We start from the raw sequence: 19,475 nt of genomic DNA, 5'->3' as shown, positions 1-19,475 counted from the left end.
AAAAAAATACAAAGGAATGTGGCTGTCACCCGGTGGCCAATTTTGGTACACCGCCTAAACAAAATCTTCAATTTCACAAAAATAACTTTTTTGTGATATCAACTTCAAATTTGGAAGGTTAGACATATAGCTTTGATTTTCTAGCATGTTTAGAGTAAACATTATTTTGTAAAATATATATTTTGAATAAAATACTTTTTTTTTAGTACAGTACATTTGCTTTACAGTAAATTTAAACTTCTATCACTTTTTTACACTTCAATTTTTTTGAAGTGTCTTCTTTAAAAAGAGAAAAAGAGATTGTTTTCCAAAGCATTCATGGATTACAACCATTCAACTTTGGATTTTCACATCTATGGGGTGACAGGTAAGAGGTTAAAAGAAGTTACGTTTAATAAATTAAAAAGTAAATTCAACTGACATGATAAAAAAAAAGAAGCAAACACACTGGTCAATGTTTAAAAAGGTAGTCTGACACTAAACCAGCCACATGCACAAATTCAACAAAAAAATAACTCAGCTCCGTAACATCTTATACAAGTAACAATTTCAGCCCCAGTCTGCAAACATATATTTCCCCGCTTTATGAATTGACTGCACAGTATGATATAAATACAGGCTTTCCCTAAAGAGAGAGCAGAATCCACGAGGCAAGACCTCGACGGATCAAAAGCACACAAACAGAGTGAACGCATTCTTCTGACAAGATTTTTTGCTGCAGAGAGCTTATAGGTTTTATCATTCATCTGTTCTTGTCGGTCTCTCCACAGTGCTGGCTCTCTCTCTGTCCTCACGCAGAGAGCTGCAGAAGCCACTCTCAAATTGATCCTATAGTGCCATCTGATGGTGTATAGAGCTAGGGAGAGTCATGCTGATAGTGAAGCTCTCTGCCGCTGAGCAGACTGCTAAAAACAGCCTCTCTCACGCTTTCTTTTTCTCGGCTAACTACCAAGACTTCCTCTATTCTAATGGACTGTGCCCCATTAGCATAATCCCTTTTGGCATCTGTAGAGAAGCAGCTATAGAAATGCAAAAAAGACTGTAAATAAATAACTGGGCTGCCCTCTTTTCCTTTACCCAAAGTGGCACTGACACCATCAGGATTCACTCCGTACCACCTTGAAGTCGAGCTCTCGACTTCAAAGACAACAGTGTCGCTCGACTCACTCCCTCTCTTTCTTCAGCACTTCCTTTCTCTCAAACACACTCTGCTCATCAACTGGTGCTCCTGATAGATTCTCTTTCTCTCTCTTCCCCCCCCCCACACACAGAGAGAGAGAGAGAGAGAGAGAGAGAGAGAGAGAGAGAGAGAGAGAGAGAGAGAGAGAGAGAGAGAGAGAGAGAGAGAGAGAGAGAGAGGCTCTTGGTAAAATAAAGGCAGTTTAACAATTCTCCCAGGTCTGCTCTGATGTCTCGCTGACACTTCAAATGGGCCTCTTTCATCTCCTTCCGCAGTACTTATCCTGCATCATCCCTTCTTCATCCCCTCTCTCCACTTAATCCACCTGTTGTGAAGAACTTCCTCACATCATCTGCTTATCTGTCGGGGTTCTGCGACATCTTATCACAGTCTGAGTGAGTGTGAAGCTAATGGTTGTTTAAGAACTGCACGCAACTCCAATTGAGGACTTTACCTCTAGAGTTTATAGTTTCTACCCACATCTATCTATCTATCTATCTATCTATCTATCTATCTATCTATCTATCTATCTATCTATCTATCTACAGTGAGGAAAATAAGTATTTGAACACCCTGCTATTTTGCAAGTTCTCCCACTTGGAAATCATGGAGGGGTCTGAAATTGTCATCGTAGGTGCATGTCCACTGTGAGAGACATAATCTAAAAAAAAAAATCCAGAAATCACAATATATGATTTTTTAACTATTTATTTGTATGATACAGCTGCAAATAAGTATTTGAACACATGTCTATCAGCTAGAATTCTGACCCTCAAAGACCTGTTAGTCTGCCTTTAAAATGTCCACCTCCACTCCATTTATTATCCTAAATTAGATGCACCTGTTTGAGGTCATTAGCTGCATAAAGACACCTGTCCACCCCATACAATCAGTAAGAATCCAACTACTAACATGGCCAAGACCAAAGAGCTGTCCAAAGACACTAGAGACAAAATTGTACACCTCCACAAGGCTGGAAAGGGCTACGGGGAAATTGCCAAGCAGCTTGGTGAAAAAAGGTCCACTGTTGGAGCAATCATTAGAAAATGGAAGAAGCTAAACATGACTGTCAATCTCCCTCGGACTGGGGCTCCATGCAAGATCTCACCTCGTGGGGTCTCAATGATCCTAAGAAAGGTGAGAAATCAGCCCAGAACTACACGGGAGGAGCTGGTCAATGACCTGAAAAGAGCTGGGACCACCGTTTCCAAGGTTACTGTTGGTAATACTGCACTGTATTAAGGAGAGGATGACCGGGGCCATGTATTGCGAGATTTTGGGGAACAACCTCCTTCCCTCAGTTAGAGCATTGAAGATGGGTCGAGGCTGGGTCTTCCAACATGACAATGACCCGAAGCACACAGCCAGGATAACCAAGGAGTGGCTCTGTAAGAAGCATATCAAGGTTCTGGCGTGGCCTAGCCAGTCTCCAGACCTAAACCCAATAGAGAATCTTTGGAAGGAGCTCAAACTCCGTGTTTCTCAGCGACAGCCCAGAAACCTGACTGATCTAGAGAAGATCTGTGTGGAGGAGTGGGCCAAAATCCCTCCTGCAGTGTGTGCAAACCTGGTGAAAAACTACAGGAAACGTTTGACCTCTGTAATTGCAAACAAAGGCTACTGTACCAAATATTAACATTGATTTTCTCACGTGTTCAAATACTTATTTGCAGCTGTATCATACAAATAAATAGTTAAAAAATCATACATTGTGATTTCTGGATTTTTTTTTTTAGATTATGTCTCTCACAGTGGACATGCACCTACGATGACAATTTCAGACCCCTCCATGATTTCTAAGTGGGAGAACTTGCAAAATAGCAGGGTGTTCAAATACTTATTTTCCTCACTGTATCTATCTATCTATCTATCTATCTATCTATCTATCTATCTATCGATCTATCTATCTATCTATCGATCGATCTATCTATCTATCTATCTATCTATCTATCTATCTATCTACCCACATCTATCTATCCATCTATCTATCGGCCCATCTATCTATCTATCTATCTATCTATCTATCTATCTATCTATCTATCTATCTATCTATCTATCTATCTATCTACCCACATCTATCTATCTATCTATCTATCTATCTACCCATATCTATCTACCTACATCTATCTATCGACCCATCTATCTATCTATCTATCTATCTATCTATCTATCTATCTATCTATCTATCTACCCATCTATCTATCTACCCATCTATCTATCTATCTATCTATCTATCTATCTATCTATCTATCTATCTATCTATCTATCTATCTATCTATCTATCTATCTACCCATCTATCTATCTACTTATCTATCTATCTACCATCTATCCATCTATCTATCGACCCATCTATCTATCGACCCATCTATCTATCTATCTATCTATCTATCTATCTATCTATCTATCTATCTATCTATCTACCCATATCTATCTATCTATCTATCTATCTATCTATCTATCTATCTATCTATCTATCTATCTATCTATCTATCTATCTACCCATATCTATCTACCTACATCTATCGACCCATCTATCGACCCATCTATCTATCTATCTATCTATCTATCTATCTATCTATCTATCTATCTATCTATCTATCTATCTATCCATCCATCTATATATCTACCATCTATCTACCTACCCATCTCTATCTATCTATCTATCTATCTATCTATCTATCTATCTATCTATCTATCTATCTATCTATCGACACATCTATCTATCTATCTATCTATCTATCTATCTATCTATCTATCTATCTATCTATCTATCTATCTATCCATATCTTTCTACCCATCTATCTATCGACCCAGCTATCCATCTATCTATCTATCATCCATCCATCCATCTATCTACCCATATCTATCTACCTACATCTATCTATCGACCCATCTATCTATCTATCTATCTATCCATATCTTTCTACCATCTATCTATCTATCATCCATCCATCCATCCATCCATCCATCCATCCATCCATCCATCCATCCATCCATCCATCTATCTATCTATCTATCTATCTATCTATCTACCCATATCTATCTATCGACCCATCTATCTATATATCTATCTATCTATCTATCTATCTATCTATCTATCTATCTATCTATCTATCTATCTATCTGTCTATCTATCTATCTGTCTATCTATCTATCTATCTATCTATCTATCTATCTATCTATCTATCTATCTATCTATCTATCTATCTATCTATCTATCTATCTATCTATCTATCATCCTTCCATTCATCCAAAGAGTGAGAGATGCACTTTGGGCATAAAAACCAAAAGCATTGGTTATTTACAGAAACCTCCTTTTATTTATTTTTTCAGAACAAACCATACAGGTCAAGTACAGATCACAGTTGCAGTGTTACCCTTCAGTGCAACCCACACTATGTAGAGATCACAAACAGCAAGAGAGTAGACTGCAGTGTTTTGAAACCCTAAACCCTGTAACTGATATGCTGAGCGCATTCAACACCATGTGAAAGTGACTGGCTTATCCACTTGCTATTGATTAATGTAATGGATGCTGGTGTCGGAGGTCAACAGCTGAATCCTTTTAAACATGAACTACATGAAAGTGTTTTAAAATGGTGTTCAAAACACAAAAAAATACAAATAAAACCATGTTTGAAGCTAAAAACAGCACAAATTGCTTCATGTTATCAGGCATATCATGCTCACTCAGGTCCTTGTGTTCTGATCCAGTCATGTTTGCAGGTCAGTATGGTCAGCGAACCCCATGCAGGCTCCAAGGCCACATTTTCAGAGAAACATATTGCCTCGTGTCTTATTGATCTGCAGGATATGAAATATGGAGCTCCAAGCAACATCAGCATAATCACTTTTCATGCAGTTCCCCCTAGTGCCTCTCAACCAGCACTAAGATGAATCTGTCAGAGGTGCGGTGTGCTCCCAAAATGCCCACATGCCCCAGGTCTTTAAAGCTCTGTGCAATGGAATTTGCCAGCTATTTCATATTTTTGTGTGTGTGTGTGTGTGTGTGTATGGTGCTTCCATATCATTTCACCTCAGTTGTCATATAAATGTGCACCCTGTTATATTGAATAGCATTTCTGGCATCACCTCTCTACAGTATAGGCAATAACAATGGAACAGCTTATCTACTGTGACAAAGGATAACCTGGGTGTCAAAAATGGGCCTTTGTCATTTAATTACCTTTGTAACGACATTAATTAGATAATTAATTAATTACACAGACTCCCACTAATTGTCTTAACATTTATAATACAGTGTTGGATAGGGCAAACATGCTTGTACATGACCTTGAAAACAATGACCGTATCTGACAAGCACTGTCAATACAACGGCCGACATGTCGCTTTGAGAAGGAATCTTTTTTTTCTCAACACTGGAAGACACAAACAAGGACATTCATCCAAAATGACAATGAATTTCGCTCCCTCTCATGTCACATTCCAAACACATTTGACTTTCTTTCTATAGTAGAATGCAAAAGATGATTTTATGCAGAATGACTAAGCTGCTCTTTTCCATATAATGAAAATGAATGGGAAATGGATTGGTCAAGCTCCAAAAAGGACAAAAAAGCCCATAAAAGTAACATAGAACAAGTTCGAGCGGCTAAATTTCAAGTGTTCTGATGAGAAACAGACTTAAAATAATGTGTTATTAAGGCCCAATGGAAATCTTGAACAATACTCTTTCAATGTATGAAAAAAGAGCTAAATATCTTTTTTTGTGTTCAACAGAACAAAAGTGAACTAGGTTGTAACAACATGAGGGTAATGACAAATTAACTTTTTAGGTGAACTGTCCCTTTAAGTACAGTATATACAATGAGTAGAGTCCCTAGAATTTGGCTGTTTTTCGTTTTCTGATGGTTTTCACCGAAGCATAGCCATTCACCAAGTGTTGACTTTTAGTAAACAGGTTGCATTACGATACAGCTTGCTTTTCACTCAATCTCTCTTGTCAATTTAAAGACAAATCAAATCTCTGTGGACTAAATAGTTAACCAGTCAAAATCGTCAATATTGGCATGTCTTCACATCACTTTTGATCCTGAGCTGAGCTCTGAGACTCACAGCTCTCCATCACGTTTACGCCATCTTGGCTGAGAAGAAGATTTTCTGCGCCAATAACTATCTTTCAATTTACATCCCCTTGTCTCTTCCAAGTAAATCCTGTCAGGATTCAAGAGCGCTCGCTCCTTTATTGCCTTGGAGATAGTAATGCAATTTAACATCACCACTACCACCACCACGGAAAATGAAAATAATAAAATCCACAGCAGAGGTTTCTATATCACACACACACAGAACGTAGAATTCAATCTGGATCTGTGTTTTCGATACATAAGATGCAACGTCTTAGACATTATTTCCATTACTATACGATAAAAGAAGAAGAAAAAACAACAACAATTTTTATGGCTTCTCATTCTCTATTCTACTTCCCAGGCTACAGTTGCGCTTAGGCAACGTTTCAACAAATTTCTGCCAAACACTCTTCCCTGTCAGGCTTTGGGAGGTCTACAGTCTATCAAACACTTCCAGTCCTCCTGGTTTTTAATCCACAGCGGCAAGCCTCGGAGATTAAAGGAAATGAACACACAAAGGTACAGCATCCATCTTTTACTCGCAGTGCTGACGTCCTTATTTAAGCAGCTGCTACTCTCAGCTTTCGGTTCCTGAAAGAGGCAGGTGGGCATTAGTCAACCGGAATATCTTTCTCATGCTGGCAAAAAGCTGCTGTGGGTTTAAAAAAAAAAAAAAAATCTGGTTCTAATTTCTTAGCGCACAAATAAATAGATAAATTAAGAGAACGCAGAAGTGATTTATAATAGCGTGGCTGCATTCCTGCAACTTTTATTCTGTTGCTGAAATCCAGCGAGGACCTTTCTGACCCCAGCACAACTAATGAACACACGTTTGTAAGAAATGTTATTGCAAACAGCTCAGGCAGCAAGAGCTCGGCATGCTGAAATATCAATTGTCGCCGCATTACACACCACGCCATTAACATCCTGACATGCTTTCCACTTCAAGTCAGCAAGCAGTAATTTCACCGCATTTTACCGCTCTGTCCTTGCGATTTGAATCAGCTTAAACACTATGCAAATACAGGAGAGGGCAGCTTTGATGCTCTCCGTGCCCACAATTCCAATGCTGGAATCAAACACGTGGTTGGAGGAGAGCTGACATTGCGTGCCCGAAGGGTTAGTGTCAATAACTCTTTCATCAGTCGGGGCTGGGGGCTTTGTGCAGACTTGCAAGCTAAAATGCATATGGATGACATGTGACTGATTTGTTGACTGATTTGCATAAAACAGAATGTTTTCCTTTTAATTAATCAACTTGTTGACAACAGATGGAGTGGAGTGTTTTGAAGACGCAGCGCTGATGACTACAACAGAGCTGCTTTGTTTGCTCTCAGCTATTAAGACTCACTGGATCACAAAACATTCCACACAATTTCAGCCCAAATAAGTGGATTAGAACTGTGTGGCCAAGGGACTTCCCATACATACTGATTTTTGGCTGAAATATGAAGCTGGTCAGGTTAATTGATTGTCTGAAATGAAAATAGCATCACAGATCAAGTCACTCAGAAAATGACAAATTACTGTGAAATTGACCATGTTATTAACAAGGTACTTTCAAGAATTTTAATAGCAAATATCCCAAAACTATGGTAGTACAAAGGTAATTTGAGTGCTTTTTTGTAAGTGCCTGAATGACTACCGTATTCATGTAGCGTGGAATTTATATGGTAAATTGCAGCATATTCCATTGGATATTCCAAAAACAGCAACAGTATACTTTGGGTACTTCTTTGTAAGTGATTGAATAGCTACCATTATCCATGTAGCATTCACATGGTAAATTTACAACATATTACTATTGTAAATATCCAAAAACTGTGGTAGTACCTTGCTATATTTTTATAAGTGACTGAATGACTACCATATTCATGTACCGTGGTATCCATATGGTAAGATAGAGGGCAGTCTGACTGGTAACCCAAAGGTTGCTGGTTTGATTCTCAATACCGGCAGGAAATGACTGAGGTACCCTTGAGCAAGGCACCTAACCTCCAATCACTCCCCGGGCGCCGCGGTAAATGGCTGCCCACCGCTAAGGTGTGTGTGTGTGTGTGTGTGTGTGTGTGTGTGTGTGTGTGTGTGTGTGTGTTCACTACTCGCTGTTCCTAATGTCTGTGCACTAACTTGGATGGGCTAAATGCGGACGACAACTTCCAAGAATGGGTTACCATACTTGGCCTTCACTTGTCACTTTCACTTTTAAGATTACAACATTTTAGAGTCCAAAAACTGTGATCGCAACATGGTACACTGAATGACTATTATATTCATGTACTATCATTAGACTATCATAACTACTGTGGTGGTTCCATGTATATGGTAAATTTGGTATGGTAAATTTGGTCAATTAAAAAAATGTTCACTGTACAAAAACAGTGGCAGTAACCATGGTACATTTTTGAATGACTACCATAATCATTTACTGTGGTATTTATATTGTACTTTAACAAAGTATTTGCACGTAAAATATTTTTAAAAAAATTATTACCTAGAGGTTGCACTGGTTAGTCGACTATTTGTCCGGCCACTAGTCAGTATACTGGCTCTGTGTCGATTAGTCATGGATCCAATGACTGCAGTTGCATTTGCTTTAAAATAGAAGAAATATTACTCAAGGCACAAACTGTGTGTCACAAGCTTTGTGTAGCATTTTGGAATTATTCAAAAGTAAAAATAAATTGAACCCGGAGTGCTTTGCGTTCACAGCACATTATAAACAAACTGTGCTGGCACTGCGGACATCTCAGATGGTCCAAGTTCATTTGGAGTGTTTATGAACCAGCCAAAATTCTTGCAAAACACTCTGAAACTGATGCTTCGCCCACAGGCTGATAAAAAATTAAGCGAGTGTGACATGACTGTTTATGCTTTCATTTAAAGCAATGCAAGCATTATGATTCAATGTCACAATTTTAGGTTAAAATTTACATGAAAGTACAAAAGAGAGTATATTGTAGGTCCAGTAACTTCTTTCTTTTGGGTTGCTCATTATTTTAAATCACATTTTTCCTTCAGTAGTTCAATTCATATGACCCCGCAGTGTGACAAATGAATGTTTAAAAGTACAAATATTCCACGCAGTCTCTCAATTAATATGAGGTCATTAAAATGGCATGCATAATTACAAACTAATTGGCTAAATGCTGTTGAAAATACCGCAGGACATGACGATTTTTCAAAAGAGTTTCATGTCAACTAGCGAAATGAGAGTAATCATGAAAGCCCTAATATTATCATGGTGTAAAATGGTACTTTTTATATTCGCGCCAGCAATACTCTCTGCTAACCATTGCTCACGCTATTTGTCAGAGCTACATTTGGAATCCCGTTCCTTTTCCTGCAGTGTTTTCTCTTTCTCTCCCTTCAGCTTAGTCTTAGTAAGGACAAAGGAGAAAGACTCAGCCCCAAAAGTGATCACTATGGACCAGGAGATGGCAGTGATAACAAAGAAAGCACTACCCTCAGCTGCTCCACACCTCCTCTCAGCTCTCAGTCAATTCATATCACATAATGAGAAAACGCCCTGTGTTTGCTCATCGGCTTTGCTTCAAATGAAATAACTGATGATTGTTTAACCACCTTTATCATCAAAATGACACATTAAAGTCTCCAACCCAGAGTGCACTGCCGTCATTAACAAAGCAGCCTGTGGATCATCAGGGAGAAGGACAGGACAAACGAGAAGCAAGCTGCTGCTTATTGTTTTCAAGAATGTCATGTTATAGTCGAGACTAACAGACTAACAAAGTCTTTGTTGAAAGGATGGGAAAGCCATCTTTTTTGCTACATATCTGATCATATTATTAACACTAAGCATTGATTTACAATCCTAAAAACAGCTCAGGAATTTGAAATAACAGATTTTACCATAAACCTTTGCATATTTCACTTATATGACTGTGTAAAGCACTACTTATTAACAGGATAGTTAAACTAAAATGAAAATTCTGTCAACACTTAATCGCCTAAACCCGTTTGACATTCTTCTTGCACTTTCAGAATGTCCAAGCTCTGCTTTTCCATGCAAATAAACAGCATCTCTGGTACTCATCTGCTTTACGTGTATGGAAAAAGAGCAGCTTGGACATTCTGCTAAATATCTGATATCTAACAACATGAAGGTTATTAAATCACAATTGAATATTTTATTTTTAGCTGAAATATCCTTTTTTTAAGTCTGCCCTATAACACAACCGACGACTATAAAGTCTGTCAAAGGTTTAAATGTTGATTTGAACACGAACGCCCAGGCGGCTTGAGTTTTGAAGAACTAAATAATGTATTTTGAGCCACAAGCAATAAGTGCACGACGGCATCTGAACACAAATCACGCCTGGAACGCATCTGTGATATGCATCACAATGCAGAGGGGTTCTTTTCGCCCTCCTCATCTGAAAAAAAAAAAAAAAAAAACATTCCCTTTATCTAGAAAACCTGCTCAGGTTCTCCACAGGGATAAAAGTGACAGGGGAGATTAAAAAAAGATAACCAAGGCAGAACAAATAAAAGTCACAGAAACGGGACAAGCAGAAGACGGCAGTCACCAGTGGAGCTGTAACGGCCATGAAACAACCGTGAAAAGGTGGAAGCAACTGTCATAGCAACAGTACGAACAATGGTGTAATAGGAACGGTTTACTCAAAAGTGAAAATTCTGTCATCATTTACTCTGACTCATGTCTTTCCAAACCTCTACCCTGTTGTTTTTTTCCTCCACAAAAAAAAAGACATTTTAAAAGATATTTACTCAGATCTTGCCATATTTCATCAGCTGTCATGTGAATTCTTCATTTAATCACTACAAAATAATTTAAGCATGCCTAGACCTCAAATGCAATGGTGCCAATGCTTAGTGTTTGAAGTTTAGAGAGACAATTGCAGAGTGATAAATTAAAAATATATTGAAGATGCTGTTATTGTGGCGATATCCAGCCACGGGTGTCGCATAGGGCAAAATGCGTGTCATTTTGGATACATCTTTGGGTCAGGTTGGTACCCCCTTGATGTTTCTGCCAATGTCCAATTTGTACATCCCCTTCAGCAGATGGTGGAGATGTCTGAGGAGCCAGCAGAGGAGTCGAAGCTGGCGGCGGTTCAGGTACCCACCACAGCACAATGTTTCCAGGCACAAAGCGGCCTGCAGTTGTGCAGCAGGCATGGAGAGCGCAGTGTCTGCTGATGCCCAGCTCTCCTCACTGGCACACACTCAGAAGCAGTGACTGACCATGACGAACACTGGGTCCTCTGAAAGACCCCACAGTGTCACACTAATACATGGTCTGTCAAAGGATAATGTCTAATTTTCTGGAAAAGCTGTGTCCGTCATGGTTAAACAGTCATGTCAAAAATATAAAAGGTTCATTTATGCATGCACATTACTGTAGACTTATTGGGACTCACTCACTAACCACGCATGCGTTTGTATTTAAGTACGCAACCTGTGTGCAAACATTTTCACAGAATTATAATTAACTAATGTGTTGTATGTTATTGATATGCATTCATTTAAGATAAAATACACAATTTTATTGTAAAAATAAATAAAATAAACGAATAAATAATTACAAATATTTGAGGATAATTATAATAAATAATTAAATAACAAAATACATCTAGACAAAAAGATAAGAAGAAATAAAAAAACTACATGACAATAACTATTTTTCTTTTTTAAATAGGCAAAAACAAATAGGATAAATAAAATAATGGGATATTTTAATTTTATTCTATATAAATAAAATCTATAAAAAAATATTTATACAAAACACTTCTAAAAAAGCAATACATCTTTACAAAATAAAAATAATTAAATAAAACTACAATAAATCAGACAGACAGACAGACCGAGAAATGATAGATAGATAGATGGATAGATAGATAGAGACAGACAGACAGAGGTATTATAGACCTATTTGGGTGTACATACCCGTTAAAAATCCAGCAAAATCCAGCCTCATACCTTTGCTTTTTGGCCCCCCTTTGACCTACTTTACCATTTGTAGCTTCATTCAATAATGTATTGGTTGGAATTAACGTGCTGCCAATGTGTGCCCGAACCCATTAGATTCAAGAAAATGCGAAAACGCCCCTTTCGAAAACACACGGCACTCACATACACACGCACACATTGACACACACCCTCCCTCTCCGTATGGTGTCAGTTCTTTGACTCCTCTCCAGAACAGCAGCGAACTCGCAAAGGTTAGCCTTCCCTTAGCATAGTCATCACACTCCCGTGGAGACAGCGCGGCTGACAGACTCAAAGATGGACTGGTATTCTCACACACTGCCTATACACTTTGTCACAAAAGCCTTCCCTCCTTGGGATTTTGAAATGACAGAGCAAATTGTTCCTTTTATCAGACGCTCAGATTTCTCACTCAGTATTTTGGCCATAGACATGCGACGATTGTTTTCCACACAGGGTTGTTGAAATTGCAGCGTAGTAATTTCGTTGTTCCTGAGCTAAGCGAGGCACCCCGTCCATGTGAAGCGTCCCACCCTGGGGCAAAAGCATGCGCTCGTGTCCTTTCATTCGAGTCTGCAGCTGTAAAGTTAGCAGGAAAATGCATGGTGTGATGCATCGGGAAATGACCGCTGCGCTCATTTTCCTCAAGGTTTTCTATTCAAGATGCATTTATTTATATTTTCTGCACTATTCATATATCTGATCCTTCACCAAGGAGGAAGGAAGCACCTCAAGCCCATAAGAATGTCCCTGATTGCCTGAACACTAAAACACTCGCCTGTGTAGCTGAAAATAGGAATGCACAAATAATACCTCATTAATGAATCAATTCTCCTCCTCTGAACACTGAAAAATACTCAAATATTCTAATTGTCTTCAAGCTTCAGCAAGAGGACTCATCAGTATGTTACCCAAGGAGCTTAATTCTTTTATACCATGCCAGCATTAAACTTTGATGATTATAGGGAGAAAAAGAAAACCAGACTGGAATGGACCTAATTTTAGTATCTTGTCAACAAAAAAAAAAACATCCCAAACCCTCCAGGAACAGCAGAACCAGCAAGTATATATAATAATATAATATAATATAATATAATATAATTATTATTATTATTTATTCCTGTGATGGAAAAGCTGAATTTTCAATGTCACATGACATGATCCTTCAGAGATGATGATTTGCTGCTTAAGATATATGTCTTATCATTATCAACATTGAAAACAGTTGTGCTGCTTAATATTTTTGTGGAAACTGTGATGCATTCTATTCAGGATTCTTGATTGAACAGAAAGTTCAAAAGAACAGCATTTATTTTAAATATAAATAATCTGCATCATTATACATATCTACTGTCATTTTTGAGAGTAGCATTTTTATTTTATTTTTTCAAACTGACACCAACATTTTTAACGGTATATATATAGCTGCATCTTCCAAAGATCATTTTGGTTTACATGGAACATTCTGTCATCATCTATCCTCCTCCATGTCTTTTGTAGCTCTTTTGTAGCTTTTTTTTTTTTGTGGCACACAAAAAAAGTCTTATCAAAATTTCAATAAACATAAAATGAAAATAAATGCATGACGCATTTGCATGATGATATGATGCCTTTCTGAAAAACGCTATCATTTATAAACCAAAATTAAACTGACAGGAAGTAAATCATCAAAAAAAGTGAACATAGAGAGCCTAGCCATTTAAAATTCACATGAGCAGGACAGAGACTGAGTCTAACCTTTTAATGAACCCATCACTGAGTCAAGAGACCCACACAATAGTCTAGCACATTATGACATCACTAATCTATAATACATATCAAAGATGGTGTAAGGTGGAGAAGTGGAAGTCCCACCTTTCACCAAACCATTGTTGTCAGATTGTATCACTGAAAAAATATACTATTAAAAATAAATTTGTCAAGATTATGTTTCACACAGATGTATGTCACAATACTAAAAAAAGAGACCTGTCTCTACTTCAATTTTATTCAATTTCAATCAAATTTGCGCTACATGCACATGAGGAGCTGTTTATGAACAAATAGATTCATGCCCATCAATCAGGCATTGCATATTTCCTTAGACAACTCTACACCAAATCTACTTTAAATGTGACATTAGCATGAAACTAAATGACAGTATATCTGAGAGATATAAAATCTCATCTTCTCATTTGATATTAACCACCATCAATGACACCGCACGGCAATGACAAACAAACAACAGCTAGGATATGATTAGAAAAGAGATAAAAGTTGCATCTATCCGGTATCCCGGAGGGGGCATATAATGTTTCTGCGGTGCTTGGTGCACACTCGTCTCATCTGTGCAAATCCTGTTAAAGTGGAAAGAACTGCCTTTGAGCACATCGAGCCCACAGAGATTTGTCTAGGAGCATGATGGACCACAGTCACCGGCTGACACAAGGCCACCGCGTGAACGTATGCGAGTTTAAACCCGAGAACTAGAGAGCATGCAGCACATCCTCGCGTTCACACCGTCATCTCTGAGGTCATGTTCACTGGACTGCACAATGCCCAGGAAAGATCCTTTAATTTCACTACAATATCAGTTTTTGTTGTTCTTGTTTTGTCCTTGGGTTGAAGTCCTACTGCCTGCAATTTAGTGTTTTCTGGGGGTCTCTGCGCACCCGGATCCATATATCCAGCAATTGACGTGTTCCAATTCTGTTCATTCTGTTCCTACCAACTAATTGCATTGGTGTGATTAAATACGCAGATCCAATCTCATTTCTAAATGCTGTAATGTGATACGCTTGCGTGAAGCACAGTGGAAAAAATGGCATTACGCAGAAAATGAGAAGCACCAAATCAAAAGGGAAGCTTTGATGGCTGCTTATTTTTGGCTGTAGTGTAGCCGGGCCGTGGCAGAACATTTCATGTATGCGGTGACTTCTGACTCAGTGTGCACCTCTTATGATTGCTGCCTGCAGCTATTTTCTAAAACACAATGGTCTGAGAGCTTTAATTATTTTTGGCCTTGAACAGCTAATATACTTTTAATTGCTTGCCATTTCCCAAGGACCGTTTTATCTCCCTGACGTCTTTCTAGTAAAGTGTTCGTAATTTCGTTGGGGTTAAGCAGACAGAATTTCATCCTAAACCCCATTTAAAACATGAGCGGTAATGAGAGGCAAAGCAACCTAGAGCTGCTCTTTAAACAGCACGCAGCTTATTTATGAAAACTGCCGCATCTAGCGTGCTTAGCTGTGCCACAAACCCCCTCTATTACGGCAGATCACGAGAGCGAGCTGTACATGCCAAAAACCAAATACTGATGCCTAACACGTATTGCATTAAGGAGAGCAAATGGAAAGGAGGGGGCTGTTCTGTGATGTCTCCTTCAGGGCGACAGGCATATGTTAAAAGGTACATGGTGGCTATGAAACAAAATCTAAAAATAGACCTGATGTTCCTATTCATAATATGCATCCATTTATAATTACATTACAGGTCTTTAACGTCAGAACACACAGAAACGAGACGCTTTGATTCCTGAAGTCACCAAGAACATCAAACCCATACGAGAGAAACTGAGACAGTTGCCTGCAGACTTTTTTTTACTGGCAGGGAAATATATTTACTTCAGTAATATTTCAAAAAAAAAAAATATATATATATATATATATTCTGGGCTGAGTTACAGTTTATTGTTTTAGGTACTGAAGATTTCAAATGGCCTTGGCTGCTCTAATAGCAAACAAAATATAATTAAGCTTTAATATTAACAAGCAATTGTTCACTGTCAAAATATTTTTACGGAAAAATAATGTAAAAAGCACCAAATTTTTAATTAAAAAGTAAACACTATAAAAAGGTTTAAAATTTTTAGAGATTACATTAGCAGGACAACACATGTAGTTTTACTGTAAACAAGCTTTTGGAAATAAATAGTATACATTTGGTACAGTATTTCATAATAAAATGTATGAAAGTATTAACATTATTTACTTTGAAAATATATACACATATTTCATTTAGATATTTTTTATAATCTTTTTTAACTAAAATAATAAATATTTTAAAGAATATAAACATTTTCTAAGATATAAGCAAAACAATGATACATTTTTAACACCTGTAGTTGCCAGATATGCATCACAAAAATGCAGTGACATTTTAGAGTATATATTTAGAATACATAAATACATAAATATTAAAAGAGCCAATGGTACATACAAATGCCTTCGAATCATGTATGCATACACACAATGTCATTTTCACCTTTATTCTCGTGATTTAAAAACATGGGCAGCAACAGCCCCATCCACCACTAGAGACTTGAAAGACAGCTGAATAGCAATCCATTCCCTGAGCTCATTTTCATATTCATTTAGTCTCCGCCGTCTCTCTGTAGGCCATCTACATATCTCGTCCTGAGACGGCAGAGAGGTGGAATCAGAATTCACAGCACCCATCAGTTCAGGAGGCACATCTTGATCTAACACAATGGCTGCACTGTGCCAAATGTCTGCTATCGGTGCCTTTATCTCTCAGCGGAGCGGCAGGAGACTTCCTGTTCCCCTGCCTGAAGTGCTATCGACTTATAGAGCCGCGTTGGAGTTTGTTCTGTAGATTAGGTGGGTGATTAGACCAGGGAGCCACTGGATCCCTGCAAAACTGTGGCCTGTTCAAATGCATTGCCATGCAATCATATCCAAACATACAATGCACAAGGATCAAAAAAGGGAAAAAAAATTGTGGATTGCCTCCACTTTTTGGACAAAGGGTGCTTATGTCTAAATGATTTGCTGCAAACGCTGTGTAGTTGCGTTGTGAGTGAAGAGGGGAGCTAATCCCAAAAAAGTGTTTTCCTTGTCCTGTTGGTATGTTGCCAGTGTGTCTGAAAAGCCGCGTTTACACAGTATGTTTCAGATCGACGCGGGAAGCTACGACTGACTTTTCTAAATAGCTGGCATGTTCAAAGATTAAAATATCTCAATTATGGACAGAATTACTGAACAAATGCATATTCTAATTAGCCCTGTTTATCTTCCAACAAGCAGTTTCTCTCGCGCTCTCTCTGGCTCAGACGAGTCCACCCGAAGCATCCTTATCTCCACACACATACATGCTCAGCCCCACGCGGCAGACAACGGATGGCCTCCTTTATATGAGGAAAAACATTTACATAAACAGAAACTACTGCCACTGCCAAGTTTAAGAGAGCAAGTGTAGGGATTATTACCGGTGTCGTCAACATTCATGACCCTGGAGTCATTTGCCTGCTCTGTGCCATGAGGTATTCGTAAGTCGGAGGACACAATAGTTAGCCTGGTAATACCAAACTCTGCTACTTCGCTTTGCTTCGTAGACAGAGTCTGGCATGGCATAATTGAAAAGCGTTTTCTTTCTCGCGGGGGGGGGGCGCTTGTCTGAAGTTTAAAATCATTGGTTACCCGTAAGCCAATCACATAACGTTTGGTTATGGCGTGTGTTACGCGCATGCTCAGCCGCATCTAACTTCCACTGTAAACATATGTATGATGCGAAAACAAAACCATCGAGCGAAATACCGGAGTGAAGATGGCTGTGAACGACTTTTGCAGATTATGTGAAGTAAATCTACGCATCCACGGTACAATCAGCGTCTACGTCACGGCTCTCAGCCCGCCCTCTGTTCGTTGATTGGTCGGCTGTTTTCAGGCCGGAGGAAAACGGGGAAAACGGTCGCTATCTCAGACTGAGTACAGAAGCGAACTGAAATTGAGCGGAAGTACGAAGTCTGATGTAGTCAGGCTACACAATAGTCACATACAAGACAAATGTTTACTATGCCTAACATGGCTTCATGTCTCCTAGGAGGTACTTCAAGAAATAAATCATCCAAAATGATTTACTTACTCTCATGTTGTTGACACAAAAGCATAATGAATTATTATTAAAGTGATCCATACAAGTCATGCTTTATATTTCTAGTCTTCTGAAGCCATCTGATAGTTTTTTTTAAATGTAAGAAATTTTAGTTATAAACTGATCTTGCCCTCAAATAAGCCGTTAACAATTTTGAGTAAGTTTGAGAACCAGGGGCCGGATTAAAAAAAAAAAACATTCTTAAGAGTGAAATTCTTCTTAACTGCCATTTTCTTATTTTCTAACTTAAGAATAAAGTTAAGAATATTTTGTATTTCCAAAAACATTTATTAAGAATGTTTTTGACATGGTTTAAACAAGATGTTCTTAAGAAAATATTTGAGAATTTCTTAAGAATTGCACGTTCTCAAAAGGTACACTATGTAACGTTTGGCCCTCTAGCAGTTAAAAACAAAACTGCATGCATTTTGTGGAAGAACATTGTTTTGTTTGTGCTTTGGCTCTCCATGACACTGCGGATGAATATGGTTATCCTACTGCTCATAAAACATTCACTACTAGGCTCAAGAGAAATAACATTTAGATGGAAATGATCTCAAGAGGACTATAGCTGAAGACAATTTATCCGTTCAATAGAACGCCTAACTCACCTATTGAGTAATAAAAACGCCATCTCCACATCGCTTTTCAAATACCTCGCCATCTCCAAAAATCTGAAATATATGCACTTTTTTTTTAAACGGGTGATTCTCCGGAGTTTCAAGATTTAGCTCCTCCATGTAATCCTATCTTGCTCATTGTGACAACTAACCTATGCCGCTCCCACACCATACACAGATATGACGAGACACGCATGTACATGGTTTCCCACAAAAACCACCCAATCAGGTTTAAAATATAAACACTTATAATAGGTTTACTAAAGGATGCTTTGTTAATATATTAGACATGAACATACCAAAGTGGATGTTAAGACTTAATTTTTACTTCAATTTCAGTCTTTTCCCAACATAAAGTGTCATATGGCTTCCGAAGACTTGAATGTATTGAATATATAGACAGAATTTATGATAATTTTATGAAGATTTCGAATATTCCAGTCCACAATTATTGTAACTTCAAGAAAAAGAGTGACCAGTACATTAAAGTCACAGAGGTTTGAAACAACATGAGGGTGAGGAAATTATGACAGAATCTTCAGATTTTACTTTGTTAAACCTACAAAACACAAATTGAAACTAAAAATATCAGTGCTGCCAGTGGATAAAAATAGATAATAGTGACTAATGTCATAATTTTCTTCAGTTCTTTTGTAAAGAAAGAGACTCTTTCAAGGGACACAATATCTATAAAACCGTTTTGAACAAAAACTCACTTTACTGGCTTGATGCCAATG

At 38.1% G+C, this 19,475-nt stretch overlaps 1 protein-coding gene across 6 annotated transcripts in view; it reads right to left on the bottom strand.

The window, feature by feature from the left end:
• rbfox1 (RNA binding fox-1 homolog 1) overlaps positions 1–19,475 on the bottom strand; it is a gene marked incomplete at its 3' end in the record, with an annotated part of 266,295 nt that overhangs the window by 209,378 nt on the left and 37,442 nt on the right. Inside the window, exon 1 of one of the 6 annotated variants that reach the window (XM_079894978.1) lies at positions 12,415–12,441. The exons of the other annotated variants lie outside the window; for them this stretch is intronic. Of the gene's footprint in view, positions 1–12,414; positions 12,442–19,475 lie in introns of those variants that run through there. 6 annotated transcript variants of the gene reach the window in all.

Source organism: Squalius cephalus (genome assembly GCF_949319135.1).
Source record: "Squalius cephalus genome assembly, chromosome: 1".
NCBI lineage: Eukaryota > Metazoa > Chordata > Actinopteri > Cypriniformes > Leuciscidae > Squalius > Squalius cephalus.
The sequence above is the reverse complement of the archived record's forward strand: the minus strand, read 5'-3'. Positions and strand labels throughout refer to the sequence as shown.